We start from the raw sequence: 13,833 nt of genomic DNA, 5'->3' as shown, positions 1-13,833 counted from the left end.
GCAAAGCCGCCTAATGACATGTGGCAGCCATCAGTGAGTCAGAGAGAAGCAGTAATGGGAAATGAGAACTATGCCGAGTGCAGCGCCCACCAGGAAATGCACAGACCTGCTCTTCTGACCTGAACCCATCAATACTCTCGGCCCAGTTACCGGAAACCCTGTGCTGGGTTACAGTCAGCGCCCATCACCTACCGAAGGAGGGGGAGCCCTTGTGACACCCTTTCCTCAGTGCAGTTTATTCACTGTTCTCAGCCGGGCACTGTCAGCACTGCCTTCCTCTCTTCTGCCCATCCTTGCTGTGGCCACCCACTGGGTCCCAACTTCACACTGCCCAAACTTCCTGCCTAGGCCTGCCTCCTGTTCCCAGCCTCAGTGCCCAGTTTCTGCCGCTTGACCTTGCCCCTCTCAGCTCATCTTCATGGATCTGACCCTTGGCCACTCTGAGCCTCTAGGTTCTTCCTGGCCTTAGGTAACTTCTCCAGATATGACCTCTGGCCTTCCTGGTATTGCTCATCTGCTGGCAGCAAAACATTGAAGAAATACAATATTTCACTTGGCCAGTTACAATCATCATTCTGATATCCTCTGTCCCTAGGGAAGATACCAAGCGGTTACTGTTTTAAAGACAACTGTTCATTTAAAAATGTATTCAATATCTTGTAATAACCTATCATGGAAGTGAATCTGAAAAGGAATAGATCTATAGATGTATAAGTCAATCACTTTGCTGTACACCCAAAACATTGTAGATCAACTATACTTTAGTAAAAAAATAATTTCACAAATTTAAGAATAAAATTTCAAATGCATTCAATGTATTAAAAGTGTATGGAGATGTCTTCTAGTCTCATAAATGTGTATTTGAAACTAGAAGTCTGCTCAAGCACAGGCTCAACCTATTAATCTGCCAGTCAATGATACAGATCTATATATGGTTTAGTGGCTAAGTCTTGTCTGACTCTTGTGACCCCATGGACTGTAGCCTGCCAGGTTCCTCTGTGCATGGGATTTCCCAAGCAAGAATACTGGAGTGGGTTGCCATTTCTTTCTCCAGGGGATCTTCCCAACCCAGGGATTGAACCCACATCTCCTTCATTGGCAGGCAGATTCTTTACCACCGAGCCACCTGGATTCCCAGATCTATATATATTATCTATTGTGCTGTGCCATGCTGTACTCAGTTGTATCTGACTCTTGCTACCCAATGGATTATAGCCCACCACACTCCTCTGTCCACGGGATTTCCCAGGCAAGAATACTGGAGTGGGTTGCCATTTCCTTCTCCAGGGATCTTCTCTACCAGGGATCGAACCCATATCTCCTGTATTGGCAGGTGGATTCTTTACCACTAGCACCACTCTCCAATGCTTAACCAGATGCCCAGTTTCTGGATGGAAATATACCTTAAAACAGTTTTTTCCAGGATGTCAAGAAGTTTGCATCCTTTTTTCCCCCAGTGTGGTGATGGAATAAAATGTACCTTTTCATGTGGGGCATGGTTGGTAATGAGCCTAAGATTCTGAAGGATCTGTCTTCCCTGATGGGAAGGTAGGGACATTTGTTCCATTTCTAATCTGCATGTTTTCTGGGAGCTATGTCAAGACCCAATTTTATCTTCTTTGTGTACATATTCTTTAAGACCTAAAATCTGTCTCTTGAGTGAAAATATATAGTATCCATTTTTTCCCCACATTTGCGAGGGAGGCCATCAGTGTAAACAATATATGCAAATGTGGGCCTCTTCTGAGACCCACAAGTCTTTATTCATTTAATCAATGAATGTTTTGCATTCAAACTTAAAATGACTGACGAGCCCAATCGCATCTAAAAATGAGATTCTAATATACTTCTAGCAAAGGGGAGATGTCAGTATTACTAAAGAGTTAAAGGACACTACAATCCAAATATGTTCCTGAATGCTACAATCTAAAATTCAAAGGTTTCCAGGAATAAATGGATAGGCATTCTGTTCTAGTTTGCCAAGACCTGAGTGAACAAGATGCAACAGACCCTAGAGACACTATCAAGTATCCCATGGGATTCCAGACTTACTGCATCTCCCTTAGAAGTGATATCAATGGGAAAGTGTTAATGACATGTATGCCAAAATGGTAACAAAGCAAAAAACTCCTAGTGGGAGTGTGAGCATGTGTATGCACGTGGATGTGTGTATTGGGCAGATGTGGTGGAGATGAGTAGTGTCTAAAATAATAAATGGATGTAAATATCAGCAGAAAAAGGCCGAGAACTGTGATAAAAAACCTTCACCTTTCTTTTGAGGTTGCTCCTTATCCAGGTTAATTGACCTCCTATAGGCGACCACACTGGCCATATTCACTTGTATTAGTTGTTGTTTAGTCGCTCAGGCGTGTCCAACTCTTTGCAACCCCATGAACTGTAGCCTGCCAGGCTCCTCTGTCCATGGGATTTTCCAGGCAAGAATACTGGAGTGGGGTGCCATTGCCTTCTCCAAGGGATCTTCTCGACCCAGGGATCGAATCCACATTTCCTGCATTGGCAGGCGGAGTCTTTACCACTGAGCCGCTAGGGAAGCCCACTTGTGTTGGTACTTGGCTGAATTTGAGAATAAAGACATTGATCAGAAAATGAAACATGCATCAGCAAGAGGCACTGCATCTGCTTGAGGGAAGTTGCCTGCACTATACACAGTTCCCTTTTTTAGAAAACCTCAATACAGTAGAATTTACCCACAGATGCTGTTCTGAAGCACTTGGAACTACATAGGAAGAAGTTGGAAGGGGCCTCTCAGGACTAGTAGAGAAGGCAAAGCCTGAGGGTTATGATTTCTGAGCCAATGGAAAGTTAGACAGAACCATGTCACCCTCCACTGCACCGCACCCTCACGAGCATCACATGGAATAATACTGAACATTCCATCCCAGACCTTCTTCCTCGCTCTTGAGATTGGTCACCTACTAAAATGGAAATACTGTCTATAGAAAGTGCAATACTTTCAGCTGCTATCAGTCTTTTACACCTTAGTGGAAATGAGAGGTGTGAAACCAAGTTCAGAGACGATGATGTGGAGAAAAACTAAGGGCACTGGCACCCAACTGGGAAAAAGCAAGGGAGACTCCCCCACCATGGGCAGGGTATGAGGTAAGCAGACTCCAATACAAGTCACTTGCCTAGAATTAATCCCAATCATTCACATGTACAAAATGGACAACCAATTCCCCTTTTCTATCTCCAAAGCACTGGGATGGTGAAAAGGTAATGCAAATTTGTGCTCAGATGCTGTATGCGATTTCCCAATACAATGGCCGGATGACACGCATCTCTGGCTTCTCTATGCAAGCTTCATGCACCTGTTTAGTGTCCCTGGTATGAAACTGAGCTTCAGATTAGCTGAACTTTTTTTTCTATTTTTTTTTTTTTTGGTCCACACAATGCAGCATGTGGGATCTTAGTTCCCTGACCAGGGATTGAACCTGTGTCCCCTGCACTGGAAGCATGGAGTCTAACCACTGGACCACCAGGGAAGTCCCTAGCTGAACTTTCTTGATACTTATTTTGGTGCAGAAATTAGCTGCTTAGTTCCAGTTGGATCTGTGAAGGTCGGATGAACAGCAGGATTCCCTGCCTCCATTCACCACTACTGTGAGGCAGGCAGGAAAGAAAAGATTGCTTCTTGGACTACAGCTCAATGGCTTCAAGGTCCCAGGCCTGCCATGGAATGAGGCAAGGTTCAAGAATAACAACAACAGAAAAACATTTACTCTACACTGGGTAAGCAATGGAGAGACAGGGAGTAAAGTTCATTAAAGATTTTAACTATTTACATAGAGCCAGCCTAAGGTCTAGTCCTACATCAGCAGCTGAAATCAGACAAGGCCTTTCATTTTTAAATGTTTCCCCACATTTTTCCATTTTGGATATCCACAATGACAGCAAAACCTATTTTCCATCCACTAAATACCAGGTGTTAATTCTGAACCACTGGGGATCTGCCAATATAAGCTGCACAGAAGTTAATATTTATATGGCTTTACAAATAGATCCTTTTTGGAGGAGTTTTCAGTTTCAACATGTATGCTATTTTATGACATCTTCCCTACACTGACAAAAGTAAGGAAGTGCATGAGAAGACACTCCCCCAACCATTTGGTAATCTTACTGCTACAATTTCCTGATTTACTGAGCCCTTGCTATGTGCTATGGGCTGACACCATCCATTCATTGCCCTTGATTCTCCCAGCAAGCCTGTATAATCTGGGTACAGTTATTTTCCCCATTTTATAGATAAGTAAATGGTGACTCAAAGTAAGTAGTTAAGTCACAAAGCAAGAATGTGATGGAATCAATAAAAATATACAAGAAAGTGCTCTGAGGAGCATTTTAGCCCTGTATGCATACCCGAAGTTTTATGTGTGTGTGTTAGTTGCTCAGTCACGCCCCGACTCTTTGTGACCCCACGGACTGTAGCCCACCAGTCTCCTCTGTCCATGGAATTCTCCAGGCAAAAATACTGGAGTGGGTTGCCATTTGCTTTCTCCAGGGGATCTTCCTGACCCAGGGATCGAACCCAGGTTTCCTGCATCGCAGATAGCCCCCTTACCATCTGAGCCACCATGTTTTCCTGACATAAAAAGATGAGAACGAAATCTGTGAGTCTGTACATGAAAAGAAATCCCTTGCTGCTGTCAATACAAGGAGTACCTTTACCACCTGCAGCAAGCTGGTTACAACCTCTAAGACAACTTAGTTCAACTAATTGTGACAAAGAGAAACTCACCTGTATGAGAAGACTGTCTTCTGCAGGGGTTTGCCTAACTCCTGTGTTGTCTTTCTCATTTCAGGGGGCAGCCCTGACCCAGCAGGCACCTCGTCGTATTTGCCAGAAGGGGTTCAGGGCTGCACTAAGTTACTCCCGTTTGTTGGTCTGGTTCCATCGTCCATATACGTTAAGTGTTGGCTGACGGGGTGTGGGTTGGGGATCTGGCCCATGGTTACAGGACCAAGTGAAACCATTCCTCAGCATCATACTCTAAGCATCTGCGTTAACCAGTCATAGCCCCAGCCACATCCTCGTTAAGACAAGAAGCCATACCACAAACCAGTTCAGAACTAGGTGATGCCTCTAATGCCATGTGGCTTCAGTACCACTCAGTGCATTTCATTTAAAGCTAATTCAGGGCTTGAGAGGATCACAATAGACTCCATCACTCAACTATTAAAGCCTAATCAACTGCAAAGCAAGTGATTCAGTGAGACCACATGGATATAGCTTATGTTTCTGGCCCATTTAAAAAAAAAACAAAACTTTTTTCAAATATTTTAGGAACATTCCATCTCTTCCTTGTTCTCCTTGTTCTTATTGAATAAGATCTTAAATTAACTTAGACCATCTTGAATCACATTCTCTTAATCCTCACAGCTGAGCACGCTGCCTCTGTTAACCCCTGAACTTTGGAGGAAATGTCATTACATCGTGCGACAGAGCAAGCCAATCTGAGCTGCTTAGTCATATTTCACTGGGTGGCAGTGCTCCTGGCTTTGTAGACATGACCTGGGATGCTTCCACCCAGCTCCTCCTAAAAGCAGTCACCCAGTCCGCAACAAATAATCCTCTCATCTCAGAAACTGGACCCACCTCGACACTGGTATTCCACTTACTAGAATACAGGAGTTAGCATTTATACTCTGCTTGGTTTTAAATGAAAACTCTTCCAATTTGATATGGTGCAAAGCCTGCTCGCTACTTCTCTCCCTTATTTCCTTCCCTTCTCTACACTTCAGCCATTTAGAGAACAAGGTCTGACTTATGCTCGTAGCTGCAATAACATCGGTGTACTGAAAAGAGCACCGACGTGAGGGTCAGGAAACCTTAACTCTAATCCAAGATTTGTCACTGCGGGGCAGTTGTGAGGACTCAAGGAAAGCAACACTACTTTCTTTGTGTCTCTGTTTCCCATCTGGATGGTGAGAGATGTCTTTGACCAAAGGAGCGCAGTAAAAGGCCTGCTGATTCATCCTCTGAACAGGGGCTCCCAAAGGCAGCATCTTGGCTGGGTCCCCAAGGTCCAGAATCTGGTCTTCAAATCTCAAGGCTCTTGAAAATAGACTCATATTAACCACGTTCACAAAAGGCTAATACATAAAGCGAAAAGCCAATGTACTAATTTTTCAAAAAAATGAACCATTAAGAGGATTGGATCCTTCCATTTTATGGTCTAGATCACTCTCTCCCAACAGAGAAATCTACATGGTAAGCCAAATTACAATCAGAAATTTGTTGGATAATACAGAATCAGAGCAAAGGGAGTCTGGAGTATCGCAGCCTAACATAATTATTACCTGTTTACAGATGATTTTTTTTTTTCAAAATGTCATTTTTAAATGGCTTATTTATAAATTCTGGCTCTATCTTCCTGCCAGTGCCTCGTGGGACTTGTGTTGCAATTGGGGATGGCTTTGACCATCTATGTCCTTTTGTTTCTGTGAATTTATACAGAGTTACTTTAGATAACTAATATAGGCTTCTTGATGACTTGGACCTCATGATATCCAGAGCCAGGAAGTCCAGCTTCACAGAGCTCCTGTAAAACGAGCAAAGGTCTGAGCCTAATTGTTACTGCTCACGCCTCATCTTGAAATCCCCAAGTCCACTTCCAGATGGCTTCCTCAGCATCACTGACATCACCACATCCAACTTTATGATCTCCATTCTTCCTTGTGAGCACATGTTTACGGCAAAAACCACTTTCTCCACGACAGAAATTTATCTTCAGTTGAGTAGCAAGTGTTCAGGAAAGAAGCAAAGGAATGAGGAATGATAGGGGCATCCTGGTGGAAACAGTGCCAAGATTAAAAAGAGAAAGGGAGAGGACAATTGGCTTTGGATAATCTCACCAAAAAGAGAGTAGATGTGAAGGAAAGCAACAGACGAAATCTCTCTTATAAATAGCACTTGCCAAGCCAAGGAGGGAAGCCGAAGACCTAGAACCAGCTGCCGCCCAGCCAGATGGCCGCTGTGGCCCACCTCCCGCCCACCACCTTCCTCCTGTGCCCCTGTCACTAGAGTCATACAAGCTGCCAGTTTTGAGGGGTGGGGCGGACAGACATGGGATGCCCCAGCTGCTGGAGCATCTGTGCACCAGAGCTGGGGGTGTCCTCCCTGAGCCCCAAGTCCCCACCCCTTCAGAGAAGGCAACTTATTTCTTAGTCTTGCAGATTGGAACAAGGAACATGTTTTCCCAGAGATACAGTGTCATTCCCGCCACTTAGTCACCGTGACATCTGTAATTCAGTCACATTAGTTATTAAACAAGCCGCTGTGGGCCGGCCAGAAAACAGTCACCGTGTAGCGCCATATTTCTATGGGAAAATGTGCTGTGTTCCTTAAAATAACTTAAAAACAAACTTTTGGAAAATCCATTTTTATACTGAAAAATGCCTGAACATGGGGTCCCAAATCAACATCCTCATCCTTTATACTTCTTCCTTGTCCTTTCATGTAAGGATAAATTTAAAAAGATAAAAAACACCCTAGATATTCCAGGTACTATTTCTTTTAGAACTCCCCATGATGAATCCAGCCATAGGTATAAAGACCACGAGAAGAGGCTCAGAAAGTCTAAGAGCCGAGAGCTCCTGCTGGTTTAATTGTCCAGGCAGTGAAGGAGGGGACTCTCCTGTGAAGACAGGGTTCCCAAAGCCCCTGCTTTCTATGATTTAGGGTCAGAGCCTGAAAACCTAGTAGAAGCAACTGCTTTGCGACAAATTCCATGCACAGGAGAGACTAGTGTTACATGTTGTTGCTCAGTCGTTCAGTTGCACCCAACTCTTTGCAACCCCATGGACTGCAGCATGCCAAGCTTATATCAATAAATCATCACTCACTGGTGAACTGGTAAGGTGGACTATCAGAGAAACTTAAATAAGTCCCATGAAACCAGTTTTTTAAAACATCTTCATGTCTGGGCATTGGGGAAGGATGGACTGAGAGTTTGGGATTAGCAGATGCAAACGATTACTTATAGAATGGATAAACAACCAGGTCCTCTCTTGTCCCCTTCTCCTCCTGCCTTCAATCTTTCCCAGCATCAGGGTCTTTTCAAATAAGTCAGTTCTTCACATCAGGTGGCCAAAGTATTGGAGCTTCAGCTTCAGCATCAGTACTTCCAATGAATATTCAGGACTGATTTCCTTTAGAATTGACTGGTTGGATCTCCTTGCAGTCCAAGGGATTCTCAGGAGTCTTCTTCAACACCACAGTTTGAAAGTATCAGTTCTTTGGCGCTCAGCCTTCTTTATGGTCCAACTCTCACATCCGTACATGACTACTGGAAAAACCGTAGCTTTGACTAGACGGACATTTATGGGCAAAGTAATGTCTCTGCTTTTTAATATGCTGTCTAGGTTGGTCATAGCTTTCTTCCAAGGAGCAAGGGTCTTTTAATTTCATGGCTGCAGTTACCACCTGCAGTGATTTTGGAGCCCAAGAAAGCCTGTCACTGTTTCCATTGTTTGCCCATCTATTTGCCATGAAGTGACGGGACCAGATGCCATGATCTTAGTTTTTTGAATATTGAGTTTTAAGCCAGCTTTTTCAATCTCCTCTTTCACCTTCATCAAGAGGCTCTTTATTTCCTCTTCACTTTATGCCACAAGGGTGGTGTCATCTGCATATCTAAGGTTATTGATATTTCTCCCCGCAATCTTGATTCCAGCTTGTGCTTCATCTAGTCAGGCATTTTGCATGATGTACTCTGCATATAAGTTAAATAAGCAGGGTGACAATATACAGCCTTTACGAGCACAAAGCTGAGGGAGGGAGGTGGGCAATGAACACAGTAGTCCCCCCTCCAGCAGTCTCATCCACTGCCTTCCTTAAAGTCCTCCACCCTCATGCCTCTCTTTCTTCCTCCTGTCTGCATAGATGGCACATACATAAGCTCTCAGTCAACTCCAGTGTTATACTCTCTACTTATTCTGCAGGGTTTAAGATTAGCCCTGGCTTTCCCATTGGAAAACCAACTCTTAGCAGCACAGTGTCCCCCAGCCCTGGTCCAGCATTCAATACCTATGAGACACTCAATAAACCACCATTCATTGGTGGATTGGTAGGGTGGACTATCAGAAAAACTGAAATAAGCCCCATAAAGCCAGGTTTTTTAAAACATTTTCATATCTGGGTGTGGAGGAGGGACGGACTGGGAGTTTGGGATTAGCAGATGCAAACTATTACTTATAGAATGGATAAACAACCAGGTCCTACTGTATAGCACAAGAAAGTATATTTGATATCCTGGGACAAACCATAAAGAAAAAGAATATAAAAAATGTATAACTGAATCACTTTGCTGTACAGCAGAAATTAACATAACATTGTAAATCAACTACACTGCAATAGTATTAAAAATTTTTTTCATCTCTGGATCCTCAGTGTCTAGAAAAGTGTCACATAGTAGGTATTCAATAACTGTTTGATGAATTACAGTTTAGAAGCTTTCACCAATTGGTGATTAATTATAATTGAGGAAAAGGCATTGTCAAGATCACAAGTAAAGGCAAAAAGAAATATGATTAGCAAAGAAAAAGAATCCATTTCCATATGACTTTTCAGGAAACATCTGTTATCTAAACTAACACACACCTGTGCTTGTCCCCAAACTGAAGCCCAGTGACTGTGAGGTGACTAAAGATGCTTCAAACTCTACGGTGATGGATTTCAGTGACTCATGTGCCCATGCAATTTCTGGCTTGTCTCGGGTGGTACAAATCTCCTCCCAAAGCACCATGATGTGGGCACTATAGAGAAGGGATGCTGGAAAGGACTGTGAGATGTTACTGTTTGGCTGGCTGGGTTATCTTTTTTTTGAACAGTGTATTGTAAAACAGCTTAAAAGACAGCCACTATGAGCCACATTAACCTGTTTATCCCTTGCCTTAAAACAGAGTCCAAGTCCCAGCAGGGCACAGTGGGACATGACAAAATACGGCAAAGTAACCCAGGAGAAGGAAGAAGCAGTGACAGGCAATTGGCAAGACTACAAATCACACGCCTGAAGTCCCTCTCACACCAGCTAATCTGGGTGGGAAGGATGTTGTGCCAAAGTTTCTCCCACTTTCTTTCTTTCTTTTGAGATCACCTTCAACAATTCATTTGGCAAAGACTTTTGGCATACTGTGCTTACTTCTCTATGTGAGTCACTTTTTCAAAACTATGCCCTTTTCAGAGATGCCCATCGAGGCCTAACAGACATCAATCAGCCAATTAATGAATAAGTTAATTAATTTTCCTCCATCTGACCCCAAACAAGATCTGTGCCTAGGAAACCATCCAAACACAGGAAGGTGGGCATTCAGGAGCTCAGACATCCAAGCCAGCATGAACAGTGCTTTCTGTTAAAAGTCACATCTCTCAGCCTAAGCTAACCTTGCCTATGACTGCCTACAAGATCAAGTCCGCACTCTTCAAACCAGCATTCAAAGTGCTTCTCAAGCTGGTCTCACCACTAGCAAGTGCGTCATTTCTTACCGTCACCTCTATGTATGCCCCAGAATCCTTTGCTTCCTTCACTGTGCCGCTCTCTGCTAGGCACCCTTCTCTTTATGAACAAGCTCCCTCAATCATCTGAATTGTAGCAGATCTTCGGGGCCCATCCTCCATCAGTCTCCTCCATAGGGTCTTCCTCCAACACTCTAACTTAGTACACAATGCACTTCTCTTTCCACTCTGTATTATGCTCTAGACTCTGGCAGCATGGCTACCTAGCCAGACATCCACTGCGAAACTCCATGACTATTTCCCGTACACATGCTGCCCTTTTCCACAATGCTCAGCACTTGCCACACAGACGATCCACAAACATTTGCTGACTATTCCTCTTTTCTTTCAACCTAAAACTTAAGTGGCTATTTCTTCCACCAGAAACACCTGTCCTTTGGGCCTACCTTCTCCAGAAGGAAAGACAGGGGGAGGTCATTTTTTTTCCTCATAGAACTTGTTAAATCAGGGCTCATATATTTTCCATCACATGGGAAGACAGATGTTTGTTTTTGAAGAATATGATTGAGAGAAGAAAAGAATGCTGATAAAGCATTTACCTCACCCAAAGGAAGTGCAGTTACTGCCTGGGACCACTTTGGAGAATCAAAGTTAGAGTCCTGGATATGCAAATCTCACACTTGAAATTGTAGTGAAATTGACAGAGTTTCGGTAACACAAGGAATAAGAAGTGACCTGAGGACAGGAAAGGCAGAGAAAGTCTTCCATATGACACTGTGTGACCTAATCTCTCATGTTTTTCTTTTTCTTTTTTTTTAACTTTTAAAAACATGAAACAGGTGCTCCAGCTTGGTATAAAGAAACTGAGTAATACTGACTAGGAGAGACCCAGTTTTCCTGTTAGCCTTATTTTCATCCACTAAAGAGTCACTTCAATAAATAAAGTCAGCTCTTGAAAATCTACATATAGGCTGTTAGATATTCAAGCTATCTAAAATTAATTCTTAACAATTCATCCACTCATTACCCATTCAACAAATATTTACTGAACACCTGGTATATGCCAAGCACTAATGCATAAATTTGTTTTAAGATAAGAAATAAAACGGATGCTATATGAAGTCTATCAAAAAAAAAAAAAAGTCCCTACAAGTATATACCAACTGTCAAACATTATTTTTCATTCTGTTCTCTTTCCTTGAAGGTGATTTTTTAATCCCCAATCAAGATTTCCCCCAATTCATTCCCAAATACCAGCATATCTTCAAAGAATGCAAGCGGGTTATTTCACAGTAAAAATGCTGATTTACACTATCACAACACACATTTCTCCAAAGAAGTGGTTAAATTTCTTTGGTTAGTAAAATACTGAATTCTCTTGGTTTGCATACATTTCTCAGAAATCATTGGTAAGTAGCCCCAGTTTGCTGGAAACCTAGCCATGAAGAACAGACAAGTTATTAATACAAAACAGAATGTTCCTCAGTGCTGAGGGACTGCTTCACAGGGCCAGCTCTTCATAAAAGCTGTTCACAGCTTGACCCCTTAAAGATGCCTCTTAAAGTAATGCCTGTGCTGCCAAAGGGAGGGAAACCTGCATGTTTTGTCTAGGGTGAGACAAGCAAGTCCTTATCACACTTTCACTCTCTGCTTTGCAAACTGCTGCACTTCATCTCACCTTAATTTAATTCTTTCTCTTCCCCATTGCCCTATTCAATCCCTCAGTTGACATGTCTGATCTCTGTAATAATATTCAAGTCCCTAAGAAAGTATAAAGCTGGGATTTTACTCTATTTCTCTAAGCAGAACTTAATTAGGAAGGTAAATCTTCTGCCAAGAAGTCAAATACAAATGACATGTGACTAGATGTCATCTGAAGCCACACAACCCTCTGTGTGGTAGGGTCCAGTTTGCCAGGGTCTGACAAAGCCAGGAGCTAATTAGACAGATGTCTGGTGTTGTAAGTCTTTCTTCCAGATGACAATAGAGGAAGTGGCAAGGTCACTGTTGAAATGTAGATAAGGAGCAGCCTTCTGGGCTGAGTGGACATACACCTCCTCTAAAAATGGAGGTAAGCAAAGGCCCTAAGCAATCAGCCAGACCTTGTACTTCCCTTTGGTGCTAACCCCAGTGTCATCACCAATGGCTCTGCCTACCTTATGCTGTGTTGGCAATGTCCTCACCTCTCAGACCGATCCTTGGGGGGTCGCCTCAGTGAAAGCATACAAACAAATTAGAGTGGGGCTGGAGCAGGGGAGAACTGGCCAAGATTGTGTGGTCTTAATAAAGGCCTGTATTGTGCTCTGTTGCCCCCAGAAACAGCCTGGATTCAAATCAACATTAAAACCAAATTACAGTTGAGTTAGATTTAATTCCAACAAAATGCCTTCCTTTTGGTATTATCAGCACACATTCAATTCAATTCAGAAACTATATGTTTCCTTTTTAAGTATTATATACCATGGGGGGTTTTGTTTGTTTTTGTTTTTTGTATAGAGGCAACTGATTATTTTTCCCCCTCAACTGTGCCCAATTCAACAGGTTTATTACTTATTTCCTGGGAGCAAGGGGGAAAGCTTTTGTCAGTCATCACCAAAAACAAAAAAACATTTGTTGAATTGTTTAATTCAACTAAAACAAGAAGCAAACTGCTCTGGAGTGGATTTTTAAATTTCAAGCTATAGTAATTATAAAATGAATATCAATACCTTTGTTTTAAAAGACACACCTACTATTTTATCCAGGTAAACATGAGAAACTGAAAATATCCTTTTAAACATTCTCCTAGTTTATGCATAGACTAGAAAAGAGTGAAAAGCTTTCCTGATTTTTCAATTCCAAGAGGAATCCGTCCAAACCGTTTCTATTATTAGCACACAAAATGGTAGCTAAAGAAGTTACTGTGGTTAACAACTGAATAATTCATAGTCTCAGAAGAATTCAGTCGCTTTGTCTTCTCCAGTTCCTCTTTAGAACTGGATCCCCAAACATATTTCGCGCCCTGAGTTGTTATAAAGAAAACCATATACAAATTTCTTCTCAGAACTTAAAAATCAGCCACGCAAAGCACTAAAAACAACAGCGAGACATTAGGCTGGAGACTTAACAGGAACTTTTATAACCAGTTCATGAAACTCTTAAGATTCAGTCAGTTCAGTTCAGTTCAGTCACTCAGTCGTGTCCGACTCTTTGCGACCCCATGAATCGCAGCACACCAGGCCTCCCTGTCCATCACCAACTCCCGGAGTTCACTCAGACTCACGTCCATCGAGTCTTAAGATTACACATACATTATCAGAAGTTAGAGTTACAGCTTCCAGTTTCTGTCCCATGGCTATCACTGGGCTATAATATCACCA

General features: G+C 42.6%; 1 protein-coding gene across 9 annotated transcripts in view; it reads right to left on the bottom strand.

Moving 5' to 3' along the window:
• Positions 1–13,833, bottom strand: part of ARHGEF6 (Rac/Cdc42 guanine nucleotide exchange factor 6) — a 117,323-nt gene that overhangs the window by 86,038 nt on the left and 17,452 nt on the right. The window lies entirely within an intron of this gene.

Source organism: Bos mutus, chromosome X, assembly GCF_027580195.1.
Source record: "Bos mutus isolate GX-2022 chromosome X, NWIPB_WYAK_1.1, whole genome shotgun sequence".
Classification (NCBI taxonomy): domain Eukaryota; kingdom Metazoa; phylum Chordata; class Mammalia; order Artiodactyla; family Bovidae; genus Bos; species Bos mutus.
Note: the sequence above shows the minus strand (reverse complement) of the source record. Positions and strands in the feature narration are given on the sequence as shown.